Genomic DNA, 7788 nt, shown 5'->3' with positions numbered 1-7788 from the left:
GAGAAGGCTCGAGGACATGTTCCTAAGCATTGAGGGAATAGGAATAGCTTGGCTCCTCTCATGCTTGCACGGAATATTCTAGTATTTTCTGGCTAAAGATCTATTGACACCTACCCAATACCCTGGGAAGCTTGTCATGGTGCCAGATCACACACAGTCTGGATAATCTCAGGCAGGCAGTGACATCTTTTGTTGATTTCTGTAGACAGTGGGCAAGATGTCAGCTATGAAAGGCTTGCTTGTGCAGCTCTACTTGTCCTTTCTTGTTCCCGTGGAAACTGATAGAAACTTTACATTTCTCCATAGGTCTTTCAACAAATGACTGAAGTACACTGCTGTTCATCATGTGTCCTGACACAGATCAAAAATGAGATTGAGCTCAACTCATCTGTTTCAGTCACTGCTGGGTAAGATGACGAAGTGAAAGATTTAGTAGCTTCAGCTTTTAAGAAAAGAATTGAGCACTCTCAGAATGTTTGTCACCTTTCTCATTTCTGTGGCCAAATATATGACAGAAAGCAATTTGAAGGAGGGAAGGGTTATTTTGTTAATTTACTCTGATGGCCATTCCTGGTTTTCAACTTGACCACATCTGGAGAGTACTACAATCCAGAATTGGAGGGCACACCTGTGATCCAGATCTTGAAGCTGGAAGACACAGGCTTCTGACCCAGATCTTGACATGGCGTCTTGAGGCATAGTGGCCATAACAAGTTTAGGCCCAGGCAAGGTAGTACATGCCTTAAATCCCAGGCAACTGAGGCAAGCAAATTTGTGAGTTCAAAGTTAGCCCGGGACAAAGCAAATTCCACATTCAGGTGTGGTGATATACCTTTAATCTGAGCCATAAATTCTACTGGAGGCCTACATAAGGGCATTAGAGAAGGAAGGCTCACTCTTCTCGTAACTTACTTGCCAGCACATCTGTTGGAACTTAACTCTTCAGGATTCCAGCTTATACAGAAGACCAGGTAAAACAATTAGCCTTATGGCTGGGCAACTACTAAACTTTTGGACTTCCTGTTACAGTTGCCCATCCTTGTGTTAGTTGAACTACAGACTGTAAGTCATTACACTAAATTCCCTTAATATAGGGATATTCTAGAAGTTCTGTGACTCTAGAGAACCCTGACTAATACATTTACTTTGTTTCTGCTTTGGGTTACAGTTCTAAGGTATACGATCTGTCACGGTAGGGAAGGCTTGGAATCAGTAGCATGAAGTGGTTTGGTTAAATTTTTGACTATAGCAAGAGGACAGGAAACTGGGCCAGCCCAAGAAACTTTGAGCTCCACCCCTAGTGATCTGTTTTGTTCAGCTGGGTCTCAGGATTACTCCCAGCTGGGAACTGAGCATGCCGATCCAAGAGCCTATGGCATCAGAAATTGTGATGTAGATTTCATTGGCTTGTAATATATAGAGGTATGAGGGCAGCCATACTCCTAGTCTGATGGGGCAGCCAGAGGATCTGAACTGCTGCAAATGCAACAATTTACTTTCCCCAGACTGTGGGACTGTCCCTGGTGCTCTGTGGGTAATAAGGAAGGCAGAGCCTCTTTCTTGAATCCTTGTCCTGTGTGGGTCTCTCGAATGGTATATTCTGGTTCAGCAATATAAGTAAGTAAGTAAGTGAGAGCAGTTTTAACCAGGTCTGACTTACCATTCTTATTAGTCTTTAAACCTGGGGCGAGCCTTGTGGTCTGCCTCAGCTCAGCATCTGGGAGGTGGCCTATTTATAAGCAGAACACCCTGAAATTGTTCATCTATGAGAAGGCTTTTGTGAGGAAAATGGGAACTGACAGGAACATTGGAGGCATTCTTTAATTCTCAGCACTTTGCTTTCATGGGGTACATCTGTCAAGACTGTTTTCCCTTTTCTTTCTCTACCACTAGGAAGTCAAATTAGCTGTTGACTTGTGAAGTTCCAAAGCTCCTGGAATGCTAACCTAAATGGTAATAATATAGACACATCTTACATGCTATAAGAAATACTGTCAGAAAGAATGTCATGGGTCATTTCTGTTCTGAAAATTCAGATGCGTTCACTTCGTGAATTTATCTTACTGGTTTAGCCTAATATTAGGTGACAGTAATTTACATAAAAGATTTCCCCTCAAGCATTCATGTATCTCTGTATTGTAATCAGGCTTCTGAGTTAAAACCTTCAAAAAGCAGTTACTGCCAGATTTCAGACCAGAATTTCTTTTATGTACACGAAGATTAAGCCCCATATAACCACAGAAAATACCAATGATGACTCTAAGGTTTTAGCAATTTTTTTCTTTCATATATATGAAATAATGTATGTATGTATGTATGTATGTATGTATGTATGTATATATCTTTCTGGTTTTACCTCACTGTTTAGTCAAAGCCCCCAAATCCATGTCAGATTGTTCCTGCATTGATGTCAAGCTTCAGTTCACACTCTGTTCTTAATGCTATATTATGTTCTTATGCTGTATTATGATGTCCCTAATTCATCTTTTCCTTACGTTTTTAGTCTGAACTCCTGAAAAATATTTGTCTATTTAATTTTTTGTGCTATTTGCTTCCTGTACCCAGATCTTAGGAACAGATAACACATCTCTCTCTCCCCCTCCACCCCCTATGTGTGTATATACATTATATATATATATATATACGGTATGTATATATATATGTATATATATACACACATGCATATATATATGTATAGATATATGGTATGTGAGTGTGTGTATACACCATATATATGATATATATAACATATATATATATATATATAGTGTGTGTGTGTGTGTGTGTGTGTGTGTGTGTGTTTGGTTTGTGTGGGTACAAGCATTCCGTAGTGCACATATCGAGATCAGAGACAACCTTGGATGTTCATCCTTTGTGAGGACCTTATTTTAGATATGGTCTCATGTCCGTCTCATGCTTATCAAGCTTCTGGGGATTCTCTGTTTATTTCTGCCCAGCTCGCTGTCAGACCATGTTGACAAATATTCCCACTGTGCACCTGGCCTTTAGGTGCATACTAGGGATGGGAGTTTAAGCCCTCCAACTTGTAAGGGCTTTCCTACGAAGTCATCTCCCTAACCTTAGAACTGACGTTTTACATTGTCTTGCAGTTCATCTGTTTTTCTTTCTTTGCAGCCTCTGTCACCCATTTGTTGGTCCTTGGAAGTGGCCTCCTGTTTTCCTAATAGGAAGCCATTTATCTCATACCATTTTGTGCCGCAGTGTACCTACTTTGATGTTCATTAGAAGAAAATAAATGCGAATATTAAGTGCAAACATTAGCTTCTTTCAGATTCTATGCATCAGCACTTAGTGCTTAATTAAAGATTTTACTGAATCTCCATTAGTGTTTTGCAGCCCAAGATAATAAGAGAGAAATTTTGCTCCTGTAGTGTTGGAGTTCAAAGAACTAAACCACTAAACCTATAAACTAAAGAAACCCATGGGCAGAACCATGACTTGTCCAGAGCCCTTATAGACAAGATAAACAGCTTGTCTATAACACAGTGGCAATCCAGTAGGACAACATATAGCCTTGAGCTATCTAGTGTTTACATAATTCTGTATACCACTGTTTCCTATTCAGTCAGCTACAAGGGTTGAGGAATGCTCGAGATTTATCTTAGGGTCATTTTAGGTCTAACACTGGGTCTGTAGGAAGCAAAATATCTACTTCCGTATCACAGTAGTCTCAATGAGAGTAGAGAGAGAGGCAGAATAAGCCGGCACATGGGAAGGAAGCAGCACAGGAGGGTGGTGTTAGGGAATGGGCTGGGTGCCACTCATTGCTTTGCAGCCACCTGCTCTCCTAGTGACATAAAGAAAATGCTATGCTTGGTTAGAATGCCCAAACAGCTGGGTGGGTTTCAAAGAGACTGGAGGTGGTTATGACATGGTTTGTTGCTTTTTCATTGGCAGTGAAATCTGATGGTGCCGGGGAGGCCATTGTGTTCACACCAGAACCTGGCAAGCCCAGGTGTGGGAGGCTGGAAACCTGGAAAAGAAAATGCCATTTTATGAAGACTTTTCTAGCACATCAACCATATAATTCCTCAGCAGGACCACTGGGTCTCAGCAAAATGCAAACGTCTCCCACACAATGGCCGGCCACAGTGGGGTGGCTTTTGGAAAAACATTCAGAGCTCTTGTTGAAGGAACATCGTGGTGGCTTCTCAAAACTAGGTAAGATCCCTCCCTCTCGCCCCTACTGTCTTTGTCTACCTTTTGAACACTTGTCAGTCTAGACGGCTTCCTCAAACTGAGCAAATTTCATAAGACAATTTGACATCGACTCTGGCTGATGCCTTCAGTGCACTTGACTGAGGCAGCAAGACTTCAGATGTGAAATATGTGTTTGGGTGTCAGCCTGAACTCCAGGAAAGAGTCACATGTCAAAACATTAGATTTCCTTATTTCAGTGGTTGAGCTGACCAAAGGCAAGGTGGTGGATAGCTGACACCCTTCCTGATCCATTTTCCCTCCCTCCTTTTCATGTTTAAATTATACTACTTATTCTCCCCGCAAGACGCAAAATTCTTATGGAAGGTAAACAGGCTAAACTGGATAAAAATGTGAGCTCTGAGCTCAGATAGCCTTAGTTTGGCTGGGAGCTGCTGTCACTTCTGGACTATCATGCCAGGTCTGCATTAGGGATACGTATAATAATGCCTGCTCACGGTATGTGTAAGGGGTCTGAATGAAATGTTAATGGCAGAGCAAACAGTCAATAAATGTCACATGTGATTATGCTCCTGGGTCTTGTTTCACGGGGGGCGGGGGTGGGATAAGAATTCATTCACTAACCGTTGTCGCCATGGTTATTCCCATGGCTCAGATGTTCATCACTGAATGAAGGCAAGGTGGAAGGTTATGGGGTCTCTCTCCAGGCATGCAGGTGCCAGTGGTGTGGAGGTGATGGAGAGGGAAAGAACTATAAGGGTCAGGCCTGCTCGGTCAGGGTAAATGAAAATACCCAGAAGAGAGTGGGAGAAAGGAGACAGAGGAAAGTATGTTCTGGATTCTGATAGAGGAGCATTGTGTTCAGAGATCTGGAAAGGCCTCTTCACTCTTCATATCCCCTGAAGGGGTCGGGGTGGAGGTGGAGAACAGAGTTCTGTGGAGGTAAAACATTTTTTCTGCATTACAAAAAAAAGATGCTGAATGTTTATTTTCTGCCATCGTCTTTCTCCAAATCTATGGAAATAATTTACAGAAGACCCCTGAGGGTAATTAAGCTCACAATTCCTTTGCCAGTAAAATGAGAAAAGCCAGCTCTCCGTAAATTCTGAATTCCACCATGGATGTTGCAGAAGCAGAACTAAAAACAGCTGCATTCTCTCTCTCCGCTGCAGAGTCGACTATAATTTGCTGCTACCCTCACTCCCAGCACATAGCAATCAGCGCTCAGAAGTGCAGGGATTTAAGATGATGAATGTTTTATTTCTTAAAATAAACAGTAGCAATTTAGAAACACAGTTATGTATTTTACATTTATTTCTTATATAGTAAAAATATATTGGAAACTTCCTTACTGTCAAAAATCCTTACGTGCACTTGTCAGAAATCTCAAGATGCCATGCGAGCATGGAATTCAGATTTAAATAATAGACTCCCGAGATATAGTCCATGGAACTTCTGATGGTTTGGTTTGCCCTGACCCAGCACTGCAGATTTCCCACTCCTGCTTCAGAATTTTAAGGCTGTTATGTTTAATAACTATGCATTCTAATAGTTAAAACTATGCCAAAATATGATTATTTTTAACATTTTACTTCTGCTTCCCCCTCCGCCTTCCTCACTACTCCATTCCCCCACTCAGTAACTCTCATTTCTCCTTCCCTAATTTCCTTTCTTTTTCATTTTTGTGTGGCATGTTACTGCTACCTATCCCAGTCTAGGTTTGAATTGGCCATCTTCCTGCCTCAGCCTCCAGAACACTAACAAGTGTGCACACTCTGTCAGTCACATCTGTAGCTGTAATAAAATACCATGATTCAATGTAACATCTATAAGAGTTTATTTTGACTTATGCTTCCAGAGGGTTAGAAGTCCATAAAAGTGGAGAAGACAGAGGTAAGAAGCTGAGAGACCATATCTCAAGCACCCACAGGAATTGAGGGACCCTAGGGACTTTCCACAGCCTTACACCTCAGGTCAAGATTAGACCAAGTACCAGCTTCCCACCTCCAGCCAAGGCTAGGTCAAGTTCCATTCTCCACCCATATATCTCTGGAGAAACAGGGACATTCTTGAAAAACCAAAAAATGTACTGACTGATAGTCACCTGACCCTCTGATCCCATATAGAGTTCGAATGCATGTTATATGCTTGTTAGCCAATAGATTCAAAGGTCAATATACTTAGCCAATAAGTTTAAACTGTAACCTTGCTGATGTAACCTGTACCCCTAAAAAGTATAAAAACTGCTTGTTATAGCCATTCAGGGTCACTTTCCAGTCACTTGCCACAAGGAGCTGATTGAGGGTCAACCCTGATGTCCCAAAAAAATAGACCTCTTGAGTTTGCATCAAACTCTGTTCTCTGCCTCACTTGTGGGGTCTCCTGGTAGTTAAAACTCACTTTGAACCTTACAGAATAAGAGAGAGTGAACTGGAAAAGGGGATGAGGCTAGAGATTTTCAATATCCACTCTAGTGACTCACTCTCTCCCCCAATACTCAATGAACTAAACATTGCATAATCTCCCAAAATAGTACTGACAACTGGGAACCAAGTGTTCAAATACATGAAGTAGAGGAGTCATTTCTCATGTAATTCACAAAAACCATCATGCGTGGGTAGCTTTTGTTTTTACCACCTAGGACAATTTAGTTTCCTGATGAGACTCTGTCTTAGTCAGGATTCCAATTCCTGCACAAACATCATGACCAAGAAGCAAGTTGGAGAGGAAAGGGTTTATTGAACTTACTACCATGCTCTTCATCACCAAAGGAAGTCAGGACTGGAACTCAAGCAGGTCAGGAAGCAGGTGCTGATGCAGAGGCCATGGAGGGATGTTCCTTACTGGTCTGCTTCCCCTGGCTTGCTCAGCTTGCTTTCTTATAGCACCCAAGACTACCAGCTCAGGGACAGCGCCACCCACAATGGGCTGGGTCCTCACCCCCTTGATCGCTAATTGAAAAAAATGCCTTACAGCTGGGTCTCATGAAGGTATTTTCACAACTGAGGCTCATTTTTCTGTGATAACTCCAGCTTGTGTCAAGTTGACACACAAAACTAGCCAGTACAGACTCCTTGTAGGATGTGACTTCTCCAGCTTCTCCACACTGTTTTCATATCTTTACTATAGACATCTAATCTTGCTGGAGCTGTTATCATCTCTGTCTACATACTCCAAGACCTGTGGCTGTTCAGACATACCATTATTTCATTGATGGCCAAGCAGGAATACATGACATCATCGTCTTAGAATGGCTCTCCATTTTAGAGATGCTCAAAGAGAATAAGAATGATACAGTGATGTTTGTTTCAGCATACATATACTGAAACTGGAACAATACAGAGATTAGCATGGCCCCTGCACAATTTGACACACAGATTCATTAAAGCATTCCACAACAGGAAAGAAAAGAACAACACAGTGTAAATATCAACACCCACAAGTCCTAGGATGAAACCAGTAATGTGACGGATCAAAGCTCAAAGAGTAGGTGGGGGGTGGTGCATAGCTTGGTAAAGTGCTTGCCGTGCAAATACGAGGACCGGAGTTCAATTTCCAGAAACTGCCCAAAAGCATGGTGCTTCAGCCTTATAACCCCAGTGCTGAATA

The 7788-nt window shown here is 41.9% G+C and overlaps 1 pseudogene; it reads left to right on the top strand.

The window, feature by feature from the left end:
* Window positions 1-7480: 7480 nt before the first annotated feature.
* LOC120098055 (U6 spliceosomal RNA) lies at window positions 7481-7581 on the top strand (annotated as a pseudogene).
* Window positions 7582-7788: the final 207 nt, after the last annotated feature.

The sequence above is a fragment of the Rattus norvegicus genome, chromosome 17 (genome assembly GCF_021556685.1).
Source record: "Rattus norvegicus strain SHRSP/BbbUtx chromosome 17, alternate assembly SHRSP_T2T, whole genome shotgun sequence".
Classification (NCBI taxonomy): domain Eukaryota; kingdom Metazoa; phylum Chordata; class Mammalia; order Rodentia; family Muridae; genus Rattus; species Rattus norvegicus.
This window is presented reverse-complemented; position numbering and strand designations above follow the sequence as displayed.